Genomic DNA, 16406 nt, shown 5'->3' on the forward strand with positions numbered 1-16406 from the left:
TCCCATGGACTTACATTATAAACCTATACCACTGTTCAATCAGGCATCCCACAAACATCCCTCAGTCACTCCCATGGACTTACATTATAAACCTATAACACTTTTCAATCAGGCATCCCATAAACATCCCTCAGTCACTCCCATGGACTTACATTATAAACCTATAACACTGTTTAATCAGGCATCCCACAAACATCCCTCAGTCACTCCCATGGACTTACATTATAAACCTATAACACTGTTCAATCAGGCATCCCACAAACATCCCTCAGTCACTCCCATGGACTTACATTATAAACCTATAACACTGTTCAATCAGGCATCCCACAAACATCCCTCAGTCACTCCCATGGACTTACATTATAAACCTATAACACTGTTTAATCAGGCATCCCACAAACATCCCTCAGTCACTCCCATGGACTTACATTATAAACCTATAACACTGTTTAATCAGGCATCCCACAAACATCCCTCAGTCACTCCCATGGACTTACATTATAAACCTATAACACTGTTCAATCAGGCATCCCACAAACATCCCTCAGTCACTCCCATGGACTTACATTATAAACCTATAACACTGTTCAATCAGGCATCCCACAAACATCCCTCAGTCACTCCCATGGACTTACATTATAAACCTATAACACTGTTTAATCAGGCATCCCACAAACATCCCTCAGTCACTCCCATGGACTTACATTATAAACCTATACCACTGTTCAATCAGGCATCCCACAAACATCCCTCAGTCACTCCCATGGACTTACATTATAAACCTATAACACTTTTCAATCAGGCATCCCATAAACATCCCTCAGTCACTCCCATGGACTTACATTATAAACCTATAACACTGTTTAATCAGGCATCCCACAAACATCCCTCAGTCACTCCCATGGACTTACATTATAAACCTATAACACTGTTCAATCAGGCATCCCACAAACATCCCTCAGTCACTCCCATGGACTTACATTATAAACCTATAACACTGTTCAATCAGGCATCCCACAAACATCCCTCAGTCACTCCCATGGACTTACATTATAAACCTATACCACTGTTCAATCAGGCATCCCACAAACATCCCTCAGTCACTCCCATGGACTTACATTATAAACCTATAACACTTTTCAATCAGGCATCCCACAAACATCCCTCAGTCACTCCTATGGACTTACATTATAAACCTATAACACTGTTCAATCAGGCATCCCATAAACATCCCTCAGTCACTCCCATGGACTTACATTATAAACCTATAACACTGTTCAATCAGGCATCCCACAAACATCCCTCAGTCACTCCCATGGACTTACATTATAAACCTATAACACTGTTCAATCAGGCATCCCATAAACATCCCTCAGTCACTCCCATGGACTTACATTATAAACCTATAACACTTTTCAATCAGGCATCCCACAAACATCCCTCAGTCACTCCTATGGACTTACATTATAAACCTATAACACTGTTCAATCAGGCATCCCATAAACATCCCTCAGTCACTCCCATGGACTTACATTATAAACCTATAACACTGTTCAATCAGGCATCCCACAAACATCCCTCAGTCACTCCTATGGACTTACATTATAAACCTATAACACTGTTCAATCAGGCATCCCATAAACATCCCTCAGTCACTCCCATGGACTTACATTATAAACCTATAACACTGTTCAATCAGGCATCCCATAAACATCCCTCAGTCACTCCCATGGACTTACATTATAAACCTATAACACTGTTCAATCAGGCATCCCATAAACATCCCTCAGTCACTCCCATGGACTTACATTATAAACCTATAACACTGTTCAATCAGGCATCCCACAAACATACCTCAGTCACTCCCATGGACTTACATTATAAACCTATAACACTGTTCAATCAGGCATCCCATAAACATCCCTCAGTCACTCCCATGGACTTACATTATAAACCTATAACACTGTTCAATCAGGCATCCCACAAACATCCCTCAGTCACTCCTATGGACTTACATTATAAACCTATAACACTGTTCAATCAGGCATCCCATAAACATCCCTCAGTCACTCCCATGGACTTACATTATAAACCTATAACACTGTTCAATCAGGCATCCCATAAACATCCCTCAGTCACTCCCATGGACTTACATTATAAACCTATAACACTGTTCAATCAGGCATCCCATAAACATCCCTCAGTCACTCCCATGGACTTACATTATAAACCTATAACACTGTTCAATCAGGCATCCCACAAACATACCTCAGTCACTCCCATGGACTTACATTATAAACCTATAACACTGTTCAATCAGGCATCCCATAAACATCCCTCAGTCACTCCCATGGACTTACATTATAAACCTATAACACTGTTCAATCAGGCATCCCACAAACATACCTCAGTCACTCCCATGGACTTACATTATAAACCTATAACACTGTTCAATCATAAAAAGTGTTAATAATAACCCTTCATGAGGTTTATAATGTAAGTCCATAGGAGTGACTGAGGGATGTTTGTGGGATGCCTGATTGAACAGTGTTATAGGTTTATAATGTAAGTCCATAGGAGTGACTGAGGGATGTTTGTGGGATGCCTGATTGAACAGTGTTATAGGTTTATAATGTAAGTCCATAGGAGTGACTGAGGGATGTTTGTGGGATGCCTGATTGAACAGTGTTATAGGTTTATAATGTAAGTCCATGGGAGTGACTGAGGGATGTTTGTGGGATGCCTGATTGAACAGTGTTATAGGTTTATAATGTAAGTCCATGGGAGTGACTGAGGGATGTTTGTGGGATGCCTGATTGAACAGTGTTATAGGTTTATAATGTAAGTCCATGGGAGTGACTGAGGGATGTTTGTGGGATGCCTGATTGAACAGTGTTATAGGTTTATAATGTAAGTCCATGGGAGTGACTGAGGGATGTTTGTGGGATGCCTGATTGAACAGTGTTATAGGTTTATAATGTAAGTCCATGGGAGTGACTGAGGGATGTTTGTGGGATGCCTGATTGAACAGTGTATAGGTTTATAATGTATGTCCATGGGAGTGACTGAGGGATGTTTGTGGGATGCCTGATTGAACAGTGGTATAGGTTTATAATGTATGTCCATGGGAGTGACTGAGGGATGTTTATGGGATGCCTGATTGAACAGTGTTATAGGTTTATAATGTAAGTCCATGGGAGTGACTGAGGGATGTTTATGGGATGCCTGATTGAACAGTGTTATAGGTTTATAATGTAAGTCCATGGGAGTGACTGAGGGATGTTTGTGGGATGCCTGATTGAACAGTGTTATAGGTTTATAATGTAAGTCCATGGGAGTGACTGAGGGATGTTTATGGGATGCCTGATTGAACAGTGTTATAGGTTTATAATGTAAGTCCATGGGAGTGACTGAGGGATGTTTGTGGGATGCCTGATTGAACAGTGTTATAGGTTTATAATGTATGTCCATAGGAGTGACTGAGGGATGTTTGTGGGATGCCTGATTGAGCAGTGTTATAGGTTTATAATGTAAGTCCATAGGAGTGACTGAGGGATGTTTGTGGGATGCCTGATTGAACAGTGTTATAGGTTTATAATGTAAGTCCATAGGAGTGACTGAGGGATGTTTGTGGGATGCCTGATTGAACAGTGTTATAGGTTTATAATGTAAGTCCATAGGAGTGACTGAGGGATGTTTGTGGGATGCCTGATTGAACAGTGTTATAGGTTTATAATGTAAGTCCATGGGAGTGACTGAGTGATGCTTGTGGGATGCCTGATTGAAAAGTGTTATAGGTTTATAATGTAAGTCCATAGGAGTGACTGAGGTTAGACACATATGCAAAATAATACATCCCTGATATGGACATTTAGTTGAGCATACAGTTTGCACAGTTTGCACAGTGTGCACTCACTGCAAGACAGAACAGGAGAGAGAGAGATGAGGGAAAGAGAGTGAGGAGAGAGAAAGAGGGGAAGGAAGGAGAGCGAAAAGGAGAGAGAGATTGAGATCAGAAAAAATAAGAAGGAGAAGAGAGAGGCTCTATGCTCAGCTCTGTAAACCCAGGTGTTGAATGCTGTGGAATTAGCCTGGAGGGGGAACCTCCAACAGGGGGAGACAGACAGACGGACGGACGGACAGACAGACAGAGAGACAGACAGAGATCCTCTGTACAGAATGAGTGCAGACTGCAGAGAGAGAGGCTAATTAAAATGGGGAGATGAGTTGTAGCAGAGCAGGCAGATTGAGATTACACAGACAGAGAGAGGAAGAGAGCGAGGGGGGGGGATGGGCTCGGTGCCCAATACAGCCTGTACATCTCAATCAGCTTCACCACACCATGATGGGAGCATCCAGGCTCCAACCTACAGTATGTTCACAACAACATCATCATTATTATTCACTCAATCATTTGACAGACTTGTTTTAGGCTACAGCACTCACAATTAAAACTATGAGTTACTGTTACTCCTTACCTTTCAATCCCAAAATCTCTGCATAGGACCTTAAATACTTCCTCCAGGAGTCACAGGACTAAAGTTGTTTTTCCATGTAAAATGGCCGCCTTAATATCATAACATTCCTAGGTACCAAATTGCACCCTATTTCCTATATAGGGCCCATAGGGCTCTGTTCAAAAGTGCACTATGTAGGGAATAGGGGGCCTGTTTAGGACTCACCCTTTGTGGTTTTGGTCTAGCCTGGTTCCCGCCTTTGTCCACAGTGCCAAACCTTACTGGACACAGTCCTGAAGCCAGGGACAGTTATATAGCAACTCCTTACCCCTGAAAGTCCTTTACAAAAGTGTTGTGGTCCAAACTGTCACACCAACTTATTTGGTTACCCAACTCTTTAACAGCAATACCACACAGCCCTGCTCTAACTAGGTCAGTCAACAGGTCAGCTTCAATCAGATGGGTGTTAGAGCTGGGCTGGAACAAAGCCCTGCACATCTGATTGGAGTTGACTGATCTAACATGTGTTTGTCAGGTTTTCCAATTTCGTGTAGAAATATTTACCCACAGACATTTCAAAAGCAGTATTTGACATGATTGATAGCGGAGCTACTGGCTGTGCAGGATTTTGTTCCAGCTCAGCTCTAACACACCTGATTCAACTAATCGTGGTCCACACCGAAGATCCTGATACGTTGATTATTTGAATCAGGCTTGTTAGTGCTGGGCTGGAACAATAGCTTGCACCACCTGCAGCTTTCCAGCACCAGGGTTAGTGTGGTCACGGGTAGAAGGGATCCCGTTTTTGTCAAGTGAATGTCAAAAGTTCTGCTAACCTGCTGCGAAACGTCAAGTCTGACGTTTATTTGACAAAAGCTGCATCCCTTCTAGCCATGACCGGTTAGCATGGCCACTGCTGCCACAACGTCATATCATATGATCTTTGTTCCATCACTGCCCTCTAGTGAAATATATGAACATATATGAATGTAGGAGTAGGGTGAAGTGGCACCTAGATGCTGATCTTGGATCAGTTATGCATTTCCCCCAGTAATGGTTAAGGGCAGGGTTGGGGGAGAGGAAGCTGATCCTGGATATGTACCTAGGGGAAACATTAGCCCAGAGCATGAATAAACCGTCTGACTAGGCCGATGCAAAGTACTGTAAAAATGCAACATCATACATTAAGAGACATAAAGTGATAAAAATGTTAAATTAATTTATTATATTTCTTTGTCATAGAATTCATTACTTTTAGTTCAAGGTTAACATACAGCCATTCATCTACAGAAGAAAAAATGTTTTATTTTTCAAAAATTAACTTAGAAATGTACACTCTTCTTTGTAATAAGACCCCAAGGAAGAGAAGAAAAAGTATCACATTTTTAAAATGAAGATATTTTCTTTTCATTCTTTCCATCCTTCCATCTTCTTTTCACCCTGTTAAGCTGCTGAGCAGAGGGAGGTCTGGGTCATGTTCATTACGATCCTCAACAGGAAATGTTTGAAAACATTGAGTAACAGAGAATGAAAATAAGAGTTTCTGATTGGACCAGGTCCACGTATTCCCTCCCTGTTTCAGTCAGTTTTCATACGTTTTGTGCCTAATGAACACAACCCTGAACACAGTTAACAGACACAGTACACACAGGCTGCTTGGACTGATGACGATTTGTTTAGCAGAACACCGAGCCACTGAACGCCACACACCACAAACACGCACACACACACACACACACACACGCACACACGCACACACGCACACGCGCACACACACGCACACACACACACACACACACACACACACACACACACACACACACACACACACACACACACACACACACACACACACACACACACACACACACACACACACACACACACACACACACACACACACACAGCCAGTGTCACTGAGAGGCTGTTCAGATGACAGGAACATCCAACCCTCTTCCATGATTAATAAAACAACAACAAACAAAACACATAATAATAAACAATTACAAAATATACATCTGAAGAAATCCCCAAACTGACATAAAAAATGGAATGAACTCAGTGCAAGGGGATGTAGATGTGGTTACTGTACAACATGTCATCATCTTTCATTGTCCCTCAAGGATGTGTGTGTGGGGGCCGGGGGGCAAATTCCACCGCTTTAGGAGTAGACTGGGAATAAGGTTTAAATACCCACATGTAACAATGGTTTCTCATTGGGATCATTTCATTAGCTTGGATGCGTTAAATCATTTAAACTAACAATCCATTCGAACAATCAGAAGCTAAACTCTTACCACCACAGAGTAGTTACAGCCAATCAGAAGCACCTTGTCCCACCACAGAGTAGTTACAGCCAATCAGAAGCACCTTGTCCCACCACAGAGTAGTTACAGCCAATCAGAAGCATCTTGTCCCACCACAGAGTAGTTACAGCCAATCAGAAGCACCTTGTCCTACCACAGACTAGTGATAGCCAATCAGAAGCACCTTGTCCCACCACAGAGTAGTTACAGCCAATCGGTGACCTTATATTAAAAGACAGAAAAGGCAGACCAGCAAAGATAAAAATCTGACAACCCAGGCGGGATGTATGTGATTAGTCGAATCTGGCAATGCACCCCAGTGGGTTAATTTCCTACAGACACTGGAGAGGGGCTGGTTGGCACGCACGCACGCACGCACGCACGCACACACACACACACACACACACACACACACACACACACACACACACACACACACACACACACACACACACACACACACACACACACACACACACACACACACACACACACACACAAGAGTCCTCCTGGGACCCAGTAGGGATCGGGTGGCATCAGCATGGCGGTCTGGTGCCAAGGTGGCGGAACAGTGTGTGTGTGTGTAAGAGAGAGTTTGTGTGTGTGTGCGTGGCTCCACCCCTATCTCTTGTCCCCCAGTAGGGTTTGGCCTTGACTCTCTCAAGGGCAAGATGGACGGAACTGGACAGATCAAGTGTGTGCGCGTGTGTGTGCACATACACTTGTGATGTGTGTGTTTGTATAGGCAACATCCCTCCCTCTTTCTAAACCAGTCAGTGGGGATTAGACAAGCAGTTGATGGGACAACAATTGAGCTTCTGTAAAGAAAGTATTCCCTGTCTGTCTCTGTGTGTGTGTGTGTGCGTGTGTGTGTGTGTCTCTCACTAGAGTGTCTGTTCACAGAGGGAGAGTACGCCACCTAGTGGTTCCTGTGTGACATCACAGCACAGCACAGCATGGCTGTAAAGCAGGTGACAGGGGATTCCATCCCATCATGCTAGTAGACAATGCAGCTCTTAACGTTTTAAAGGAAATGTTACCGTAAAGGCAGCATTCCAGTCGTCGGCTCAATCAGAAATTACTTTTGGTTTCTGATTGAATCCCTGGTTTCTGATTGAATCCCTGGTTTCTGATTGAATCCCTGGTTTCTGATTGAATCCCTGCCTTAATCCATCTCCCTGTACACATCGTCCTATAATTAGCCTAGCCATTGCTAATTTCTATACCATCACCAAAACAAACAAACACAGTATTACTGTAACAGCCATACAAAACAAACCACATCCCCAGTAACATTAATAAAGTGTTTCATTGTTTCACAGACAGAAAACAACCATCTGATCTGTAATTCAGCAACAAAAAAACTATTTGTTTTAAAACAGAAACATCTATTTTTATTATTTGACATCTTTGACCATCTTATGCAAAGAGAAAGGAAGTAAGGAAAGAAGGAAGGAAGGAAAGACAGAAGGAAGGAAGGAAGTAAGGAAAGAAGGAAGGAAGGAAGGAAGGAAAGAAGGAAGGAAGGAAAGACAGAAGGAAGGAAGGAAGTAAGGAAAGAAGGAAGGAAGGAAAGACAGAAGGAAGGAAGGAAGGAAGGAAGGAAGGAAGGAAGGAAAGACAGAAGGAAGGAAGGAAGGAAGGAAAGACAGAAGGAAGGAAGGAAGGAAGGAAGGAAGGAAAGACAGAAGGAAGGAAGGAAGGAAGGAAAGACAGAAGGAAGGAAGGAAGGAAGGAAGGAAAGACAGAAGGAAGGAAGGAAGGAAAGAGAAGGAAGGAAGGAAGGAAGGAAGGAAGGAAGGAAGGAAGGAAGGAAAGACAGAAGGAAGGAAGGACAGAAGGAAGGAAGGAAGGAAGGAAGTAAGTAAGGAAGGAAGGAAGGAAGGAAGGAAGGAAGGAAAGACAGAAGGAAGGAAGGAAGGAAGGAAGGAAGGAAAGAGAAGGAAGGAAGGAAGGAAGGAAGGAAGGAAGGAAGGAAGGAAAGAAAGACAGAAGGAAGGAAGGAAGGAAGGAAGGAAGGAAGGAAGGAAGGAAAGACAGACAGAAAGAAGGAAGGAAGGAAAGAGAAGGAAGGAAGGAAGGAAGGAAAGACAGAAGGAAGGAAGGAAGGAAGTAAGGAAAGAAGGAAGGAAGGAAGGAAGGAAAGAAGGAAGGAAGGAAGGAAGGAAGGAAGGAAGGAAGGAAGGAAGGAAGGAAGGAAGGAAAGAAAGGACATAATATAAATAGAAGAGGGAAAAAACAAAGAAAGGAAATGTGTTGATGCCAGTACAGCTTTGGTACCAGAGACAAGAGAGTGGGGTTGGTGTGTGTGTGTGTGTGTGTGTGTGTGTGTGTGTGTGTGTGTGTGTGTGTGTGTGTGTGTGTGTGTGTGTGTGTGTGTGTGTGTGTGTGTGTGTGTGTGTGTGTGTGTGTGTGTGGGTTCGTGGGCATGTGTGGTGTACAGTATGTCTATATAGATCCATCTCCTTGGTTTTGGGCCCAGAAAGACCCAAACTGGTTCAGAGTGGTTGAGACCCAGGCAGAGAGTGACAGAGAAATGGCTTCTGTGTACAATGGAGAGCCTTCAAGGCCTAACAGAGGATAGAGAGGACAGTCAGTGTGTGTGTGTGTGTGTGTGTGTGTGTGTGTGTGTGTGTGTGTGTGTGTGTGTGTGTGTGTGTGTGTGTGTGTGTGTGTGTGTGTGTGTGTGTGTGTGTGTGTGTGTGTGTGTGTGTGTGTGTGTAGAGAGGATAGAGAGTACACTAGACAAAGTAGCTAGTCAGACAGGCAGTTTAACTGACAAAGACACAGCCACCATAATCGTCCCCAGTCCAGTCCACAGCCCAAAACAGAGGCCACAGTGTGTATGTCTGCGTGTGTGTGTGTATGTCTGCGTGTGTGTGTGTCCATGCGCAAGCCTGTGTGTGTGTGTGTGTATGTCTGCGTGTGTGTGTGTCCATGCGCGAGCCTGTGTGTGTGTGTATGTCTGTGTGTGTGTGTGTGTGTGTATGTTTGCGTGTGTGTGTGTGTGTGTGTGTATGTCTGCGTGTGTGTGTGTCCATGCGCGAGCCTGTGTGTGTGTGTATGTCTGCGTATGTGTGTGTGTGTATGTCTGCGTGTGTGTGTGTGTCCATGCGCGAGCCTGTGTGTGTGGATGTGGTCCAAACCAGAAAGCATGTCAAACTTGACTACCAACTGAATAACATCATAAAAAGCTGACCTGTCAGTCAGAATAGCACAACAGGGCATCTGTTGTTACGGTTACTGAGAGTAAAGACAAACAGCATTCAAATAATTGCCAACTGAGTTGTTTGGACCCAAAATGGCGGAAATGAACTGTCCATTTTGAAGGTGTAGGTAGGAAACCGTAAGTGGAAGGACACCTTTAAAAAACATTAAACCACAAGCTGCCAAGTGTGAGGTAAAAAAGAAAAAAAAAACACTAAAAAAAAAGTACCAAAAGAAAGGAAGTAGAATAGCAGAGCAGAGACAAAGGAACACAACACAGCCCTCTCAGCCTTCTCTCAGCTCAATGAATCTCTCAGCCTGAACCTCTCTCAGCTCAATGAACTTCTCTCAGCTCAGCCTCAGCCTTCTCTCAGCTCAATGAACTCTCTCAGCCTTCTCTCAGCTCAATGAACCTCTCAGCCTTCTCTCAGCTCAATGAACCTCTCAGCCTTCTCTCAGCTCAATGAACCTCTCAGCCTTCTCTCAGCTCAATGAACCTCTCACCTCTCAGCTAAATGCCTTCTCTCAGCTCAGCCTTCTCTCAGCTCAATGAACCTCTCAGCCTTCTCTCAGCTCAATGAACAACAAGATGACTGAGTTTCACTTGAAAGTAAGTGCATAAAAAATAGAATACAAAAATCATGTCTTGAGTTGCACACAGTGTGTCAATAGAACAATGTCCATGTTTGTTATGACCAAGTTTCTTCTCTTTCTCCCCGTTTCTCTCTCTCACTTAAATCCCTGTTTCTCTCTCACTTATATCCCTGTTTTCTCTCTCACTTAAATCCCTGTTTCTCTCTCACTTATATCCCTGTTTCTCTCTCTCACTTAAATCCCTGTTTCTCTCTCACTTATATCCCTGTTTCTCTCTCTCACTTAAATCCCTGTTTCTCTCTCACTTATATCCCTGTTTCTCTCTCTCACTTAAATCCCTGTTTCTCTCTCATTTATATCCCTGTTTCTCTCTCTCACTTAAATCCCTGTTTCTCTCTCACTTATATCCCTGTTTATCTCTCTCACTTAAATCCCTGTTTCTCTCTCTCACTTAAATCCCTGTTTCTCTCTCACTTAAATCCCTGTTTCTCTCTCTCACTTATATCCCTGTTTCTCTTATATCCCTGTTTCTCTCTTATATCCCTGTTTTTCTCTAAACTGTAAACTCTCCTTCCAGACTCACATCAAACATCTCCAATCCAAAGTTAAATCTAGAATTGGCTTCCTATTTCACAACAAAGCATCCTTCACTCATGCTGCCAAACATACCCTTGTAAAACTGACCATCCTACCAATCCCCGACTTCGGCGATGTAATTTACAAAATAGCCTCCAACACTCTACTCAATAAATTGGATGCAGTCTATCACAGTGCCATCCGTTTTGTCACCAAAGCCCCATATACTACCCACCACTGCGACCTGTATGCTCTCGTTGGCTGGCCCTCGCTTCATACTCGTCGCCAAACCCACTGGCTCCATGTCATCTACAAGACCCTGCTAGGTAAAGTCCCCCCTTATCTCAGCTCGCTGGTCACCATAGCATCTCCACCTGTAGCACACGCTCCAGCAGGTATATCTCTCTAGTCACCCCCAAAACCAATGATTCCTTTGGCCGCCTCTCCTTCCAGTTCTCTGCTGCCAATGACTGGAACGAACTACAAAAATCTCTGAAACTGGAAACACTTATCTCCCTCACTAGCTTTAAGCACCAACTGTCAGAGCAGCTCACAGATTACTGCACCTGTACATAGCCCACCTATACTTTAGCCCAAACATCTACCCCTCCCCCTACTGTATTTATTGATTGATTTATTTTGCTCCTTTTCATCCCATTATTTCTATCTCTACTTTGCACATTCTTCCACTGCAAATCAACCATTCCAGTGTTTTACTTGCTATATTGTATTTACTTTGCCACCATGACCTTTTTTGCCTTTACCTTCCTTATCTCACCTCATTGCTCACAGTGTATATAGACTTATTTTTCTACTGTATTATTGACAGTATGTTTGTTTTACTCCATGTGTAACTCTGTGTCAAACTGCTTTGCTTTATCTTGGCCAGGTCGCAGTTATAAATGAGAACTTGTTCTCAACTTGCCTACCTGGTTAAATAAAGGTGAAATAAAAAATTAAAAAAAATAAAAAACTGCCTGGAGACTCACTCTCTCCTCCTCTTTCTCCCCTCTCTCCACCCCCCTTCTCTCTCCTCCTCTTTCTCCCCTCTCTCCACCCCCTTATCTCCCTCCTCTTTCTCCCCTCTCTCCACCCCCTTCTCTCTCCTCCTCTTTCTCCCCTCTCTCCACCCCCTTATCTCTCCTCCTCTTTCTCCTCGCTCTCCACCCCTTCTCTCTCTCCTCTTTCCCCTCTCTCTCTCCACCCCCTTCTCTCTCCTCCTCTTTCTCCCCTCTCTCCACCCCTTCTCTCTCCTCCTCTTTCCCCTCTCTCTCCTCTCTCCACCCCCTTCTCTCTCCTCCTCTTTCTCCCCTCTCTCCACCCCCTTCTCTCTCCTCCTCTTCCCCTCTCTCCTCTCTCCACCCCCTTCTCTCTCCTCCTCCTTTCTCCTCTCTCTCCACCCCTCCTCCTCCTTCTCCCTCTCTCCACCCCCTTCTCTCTCCTCCTCTTTCTCCTCTCTCTCCTCTTTCTCCTCTCTCCCCTCTCTTCCCTCTCTCTCCTCTCTCCACCCCCTTCTCTCTCCTCCTCTTTCTCTCTCTCTCCACCCCCTTCTCTCTCCTCCTCTTTCTCCTCTCTCTCCACCCCTTCTCTCTCCTCCTCTTTCTCCTCTCTCTCCACCCCCTTCTCTCTCCTCCTCTTTCTCCTCTCTCTCCACCCCCTTCTCTCTCCTCCTCTTTCTCCTCTCTCTCACCCCCTTCTCTCTCCTCCTCTTTCTCCTCTCTCTCCACCCCCTTTCTCTCTCCTCTCTTTCTCCTCTCTCTCCTCTTTCTCTCTCTCCTCTCTTTCCCCTCTCTCTCCTCTCTCTCCACCCCCTTCTCTCTCCTCCTCTTTCTCCTCTCTCTCCACCCCCTTCTCTCTCCTCCTCTTTCTCCTCTCTCTCCACCCCCTTCTCTCTCCTCCTCTTTCTACTCTCTCTCCACCCCCTTCTCTCTCCTCCTCTTTCTCCTCTCTCTCCACCCCCCTTCTCTCTCCTCCTCTTTCTCCTCTCTCTCCACCCCCTTCTCTCTCCTCCTCTTTCTCCTCTCTCTCCACCCCCCTTCTCTCTCCTTCAATCTCTCTCTCTCCATTCCTCCCTCAATCTCTGTCTCTCTCTGTCTCAGTCCAGCAGCTCTGGCACTAAGGACTCTGTGTCTAAGGGATGGTTGGGTGAGTGAGCAGCCAAGCACAGGTGGAATTAAGGTTATAGGGTTAAACACATACACACACACAGACACACACTATACTCCAGCTCATGTGATCAACGGCCAGGTGGTGTGTGTGTGTGTGTGTATGCGTGCATGTGTTTTTATGTGTGTGTGTGACAGACTCCATCTGCCGCTCTGATTCTCCAATGTCGACACTCTTTGATCTGTGGTGACACAGCATATGGCCTCCTGGTTCTACCTCTCTCTCTCTCTCTCTCTCTCTCTCTCTCTCTCTCTCTCTCTCTCTCTCTCTCTCTCTCTCTCCCTCTCTCCCTCTTCAAGCCAACAGTCTGTCCTGATATAAACCGTCTGTGATATGAATATGAGCTCCAGAGACAGCATGAGTGTTCCAAATGACACCCTATTCCCTTCAAAGGGCACTACTTCTGACCAGGGTATACAGGGGACTAGGGTGCTACTTGGGACGCAGACAGACACACGGCTGATATTCCTCAAGGCTTTTGGGCCATTACTCAAACCCTGTCATCGGAGAGATATGAAATCATATATTTCATTGAAGGATAGGCACCCATTACATCTCCAGTCATCCCAAACCAGATATGATCTCTGAGTCCCAAACGGCCTGCTTTTCTCTATACAGTGCATTATTTATGACCAGGGCGAGTAGGGCTCTGGTCAAAAGTAGTACACAGCGTAGGGAATAGGGTGCCATTTGAGGTGAGGACAATATGCCTGATGCACTAATCTGCTGTTTAAACCACTAGTCCATTACATGGTGGAAAATACATGAACAATATTAGGCTCAGGTCAATGTTTGAATAAGATAAAGGTAGCTAGGTAGGTCATGTTTTTATGTCTGCATCCTATCCTATTCCCTACGGGTCCTGGTGAAAAGAAGTGCCCTAAATAGGGAATAGGGTGCCATTTGGGCTGAAGGTTATAGCCTAGTAGTACACACGTACCGGTGATGACGCAGGCTTAGACGTAGGGACCATAGATGATACTATAGCCATTTTCCAATGCATCATATGAAGCAACTCACGCACGCACACACATCATATGAAGCACACATCACGCACACACACACATCATATGAAGCACACGTACTCACGCACGCACACACATCATATGAAGCACACGTACTCACGCACGCACACACATCATATGAAGCACACGTACTCACGCACGCACACACATCATATGAAGCACACGTACTCACGCACGCACACACATCATATGAAGCACACGTACTCACGCACGCACACACATCATATGAAGCACACGTACTCACGCACGCACACACATCATATGAAGCACACGTACTCACGCACGCACACACATCATATGAAGCACACGTCACGCACACACACACACATCATCACGTACTCACGCACGCACACACATCATATGAAGCACACGTACTCACGCACGCACACACATCATATGAAGCACACGTACTCACGCACGCACACACATCATATGAAGCACACGTACTCACGCACGCACACACATCATATGAAGCACACGTACTCACGCACGCACACACACATATGAAGCACACGTACTCACGCACACACATCATATGAAGCACACGTACTCACGCACGCACACACATCATATGAAGCACACGTACTCACGCACGCACACACATCATATGAAGCACACGTACTCACGCACGCACACACATCATATGAAGCACACATACTCACGCACGCACACACATCATATGAAGCACACATACTCACGCACGCACACACATCATATGAAGCACACGTACTCACGCACGCACACATCATATGAAGCACACGTACTCACGCACGCACACACATCATATGAAGCACACATCACGCACGCACACACATCATATGAAGCACACGTACTCACGCACGCACACACATCATATGAAGCACACGTACTCACGCACGCACACACAAGCAAACACACTATTGGACTCATACCTTAGATTTAACTGCATGGTCGCACGCCTATCTCTCCTCAGAGCCCAAATATTCTCTCTTTCTCTCTCCGGCTCTCTTTTCTGTTTACATAAGACAACAGAGGAGTAATTGGATGGATTTTCGCCTCAGCACAAACAGCAACAATGTCTGCCACCACAGAGACCACACCATCACTATGACAAGAACCAGGGATAGGAGAGAGGGGGAGGGAGGAAGGGGGGATTGGGGGAGAGGGAGAGGGTATAAGGGTGGGAAGGAGAGAGAGAGAGGGCGGGAAGGAGGGGGGAGGGAGAGAGAGGGGACATTCCGCATGAAGCTGAAACAAAAAAAGACTGACTTTTTGGAAAGAGAGGGAAGGAAGAAAGAAATAAAGAACCATTGTGACTGACCCCCTGTAGCCCAAACCTCTCCCCCTCCATTCCTCCCTCCATTCCTCCCTCATTCTCTCCTTCATCTGACTCCCACCTGACTAGATGTGTATCCCAAATAGCACCCTCTGACCTAAACAGTGCACTACTGTTGACATGGGCAGACTCCGGCAGAATGCTATCTGGATTTCTGAGGACAACCTCCAACATGATGATACAGGGTATAATAAAATTCCTATGAAGTAACATAGTCCAGACCGACACCTTATCTGGCAATGACTCATTCACACACATGAACACGCTCGCACAGACACACACACGCACACACACACACACACACACACACACACACACACACACACACACACACACACACACACACACACACACACACACACACACACACACACACACACACACACACACACACACACACACACACACACACACACACACACACACACACACACACACACTTGAAACCAGATGTGCAGAACCAGCCCCAGACAGGGAGCCTGAGGGCTGAACGAACCCAAGTGCATCACGACAGGGACTGAACACACAACACCCCCACCAGGAAGTCCCAGATCAAGTTGCGTTAATCATTCTATGTAATGATTCAACAACGAACGGAGTGAAAAGAGAATGAATATATAGAGTCACACTTTCCTTCTGCACTAGTGGCTAAACACCCCACCACACACACTACACTAGACCAGTTAGATAGAGGTGGTGTTATCATCCCACACTACACTAGACCAGTTAGATAGAGGTGGTGTTATCATCCCCCACTACA

This window comes from Oncorhynchus gorbuscha, linkage group LG18, assembly GCF_021184085.1.
Source record: "Oncorhynchus gorbuscha isolate QuinsamMale2020 ecotype Even-year linkage group LG18, OgorEven_v1.0, whole genome shotgun sequence".
In the NCBI taxonomy this organism is placed as follows: domain Eukaryota; kingdom Metazoa; phylum Chordata; class Actinopteri; order Salmoniformes; family Salmonidae; genus Oncorhynchus; species Oncorhynchus gorbuscha.